Here is a 3301-nt window from a genome sequence, read left to right as displayed (position 1 = left end):
GTCCCGACTTCCTGTCCCCTCCGACCCGGAATTTCCGGCCCCGCCCACGCCGCTCGCCAACGGCCGCCCCCGCCGCCCCGCCCCCTCGGCCAACGGCCTTACCCCCCCCGGCCCCGCCCCTTCCCCAACGGCCGTCGGCGCGCGCGGCGGCGGGCCGCTCCTCGCCTCAGGGCTGGTGCCCGCCGGCTCCCGCTCGCCTGACGGCGGTGGCCGCTGGCGCCCGTGAGGTGCCTCGCAGCCCCGCTCTTCCCGCCCTGCCGGGGCCTAGGGGCTTAACACCCGCCCGGGTCGGGCTGCCCCAGCCCCAGCCTCTCGGGGATGGGGCTGAAAATAAACTCGCCCCCTGCCCCCGGGGACCGGAGGTAGGGCGGCGCTGGCACGGCCGGGGGAGCTGCCTCGAGGCAGCAGCGCTGCTTGCACCAGAAACGTTCGTGCTGCCTGCCCCTGATCGCAGGCCCTCCTCCGCCGCGGCCCTCAAATGCCAGGGTGCGGGAGGTTACGTTAGTGTGTGGGGGGGAGGTGCCGATGAACGCTCTGCGGGCGCTTTTTGGTTGCTTTGCAGAAGGGAGCAATGATTTTTCGGCAGCTTTACGTCACAGATTGAAAGCCTTTTGCTCCAGCTGGAAGGTAGTGTGGGGTCTGCCACCTACCTCTCTTAACTCCTGTCAGGAAACGTGCTTCAGGCCTCACACGGGAAAGGAAAGAAATGAGCCAGAGGAAAAAAGAGAAGAGTACAAGGGAATTACTTCTTCAAGAGCTGTATCTGCAATTAGCTCACCCCCTTGTGACCATGAAACACGGTTCACAACAATACTATTATCGTGTGCTACGCAAGGGGAGAGTGTCGCTCCCACATACATCTAAGGAGGTTTATTCCCAGCGCAAGCAATCCTCCTCACAGGATTTCGGGCAAGACTGCGTTAGCATGAAGTGCTTTTGGTCACGTTTCTCACCCAAATGGAGACGCAGACTGCACACCTGGAAAGTGGGGCATCCCTGTCTGGTGGTGCATGAAGCTGATGCAAAGGAAGAGAACCGCACAGCTCTGCAACCTCCTGAAACTCAGGGGTGCATGTGGGAGTCCCCTCTGTCCCCAGTTCTTTGCCCATTTCTGGGGTTATCCCCTGAAGTTGGTCACACCGCCTAGGAGTTTATCTACCATTCAGGGTAGCTTTAGATCCATCTGCTGATATCTCAGGAATGCTGAAGGGATTTTATTGTCACATTTATAAAGTGCTTTGAAGCCTTTGGGCGAAAGGGAGAAGAAATGTAAAGCTCTAATTTAAAGTACTTAATTTCCAGTTAGTATTTCTTGAGAGAGTGAATGCCACACAGGGCACTGTTTACTACAAGCGGGGCAGAATTTGATCCAGATGATGAGTCATCTAAGCTTCAAAAAAAATTTTACAACCAATTGGAAATCCTTAGTAGTTTCTTCACTAGCATCTTGGGTTTGGTTGTTTTGATTGAGGATCAAATGTGACACCCTATTGTTTGCTTTTTCCTGCCAAAGACTGCAGAACAAGTGTGTACTGTCCTCTTTTGACAGTTGGAGCTCTCCAGGGCACACAGTTCTCCATACTGACATTCTGGTGTTATCTCATGGACCAGACTAACAGCAGAACAGATGATTTTATCTCCTCATAAAAGCCTGCACCCTGCTTTACAAGTCTGTCACTTCAGCATCAGATCCAACTTCACTTTAAGATTTGTTTGTTCATTTATAAAGTCACTTGTATTAAAATGTCTGTTTTCAAAGTTTTGATCTGACACATTTCCTGCTTGGCTTGAGGAGTTTATGCTTCATAAATATTTTCTTATGCCATTGATTCTACAGTTTAACCATAGTTAGATTAATCTTAAAAGTTCGTGCTTTAAGAAACTCTGAATTCTTTATCCTAAAATGCATCCTTAGAGTAAAAGAAACTGAGGTTCTGCCTGATCCCTACTGGATTTGCTATGTTTCACCCAAATGGAAGAAAATATTTACTTCATTTTATATACTAGCAAAACCAGAGGTGTCTCTGCTTCCTGGTAGGAGGCTGGCCCAAAACCAGACAGCCCTTAGTTTGCCTATGTGTTTAGAGACCAAGCTAAATCCAAAATGCTCCACAAGCATCTTTCTTGACAAGCTGATTTTGGGAATAATTACAGAAAACTGATTTGTCTCCTGACAGGCTCTCTCCTGTAGCAAATGTTTGGTACGTTTAGCAACTGTGAGACAACTCCTCTCTTCTTGTGCCAGCTTTGCTATACCATGCAACAGGCATGCGAGCTGGCGCCAGCAGAGCAGGTTTCTCCACGAAGCGCAACGTAGTCTCTTGGAGAGGTCCCAGCTGGAGAGTCGAAGCAAGACGTGTCTGGTAGCGCTGCGTCCAACCGAGGCATGGCCAAGGCACAGTGCTGTGGCCTGGTTTGCCTCTTGTTTGGAGAGCCACCGGGCAGTGCTGAGCTGCCCTTAGTGGCTCTCTGCCTGCCTTTCCCATAGCACAGCTGTCTGGTGAGCATGGAATGGACATGTTACATCAAGTCTCCTCTCTTTCATGGTGCTGCCAAGTCGGATTTGTAAATACGGAAACTTGCTGTTACACTGCGGTGTCAGTAAATGCTGTGATGTGCAACTGGTGGACAAGCTGAGTGCATGAACACGTATAGGAACGGGAATAGATGTGAGATGATACATTAGAAAAAAATGGGTGTTCAAATTTTGAGAGGAGTCAGGAAGTCCTGGTCTGGCATAATGTAATAACAAACAACAAAATATTTTTCCAGAAGAAAATTTTGATTTTACAGAGATGGTTATTTGAGCTACAGTGTGGAATCCTGGTATCATCTGGTATAAAATAGAAATTTACCCAGAGCCACGTGTCCAGGCAGCCACGGGGCCCTGAGCACATCGTCCCCGCTGCTGGAGGTCTGGCTGCCAGGGCTCAGGGCCCGCTCGCGGCCATGGGGAGCGCTCCCAGGCAGTGCGGCAGGGAGGCCACTACCAGCACTGAGCCCTGGCCCTCAGGAGCTGGTTCAGCTGAGGCTGTTGTCCTTGGCCCCCGCCTGAGCTATGGCTATGGGCCCCCAGATCCTCCCCTGCACCCCGACCCGCTGGCTCGCACTCCCGGCCCCCTTGGCTCCCCGGCCCTGAGGGAGCAGCCGGCCCTGGCTGTTCGCTGGCATGCGGCCAGTATGACTTCTAACACCTTCAGTGAATTGCTTGTGAATCCTGTAAATGAAGAAGTATCTCCCAACTGATTATGACAAAGAGTTCCCAGTAGTTCATGTATTTGAGAAAAACCTTAGTTTAATT

The sequence above is a fragment of the Aquila chrysaetos genome, chromosome 13, assembly GCF_900496995.4.
Source record: "Aquila chrysaetos chrysaetos chromosome 13, bAquChr1.4, whole genome shotgun sequence".
Lineage (NCBI taxonomy): Eukaryota > Metazoa > Chordata > Aves > Accipitriformes > Accipitridae > Aquila > Aquila chrysaetos.
The sequence above is the reverse complement of the archived record's forward strand: the minus strand, read 5'-3'. Positions refer to the sequence as shown.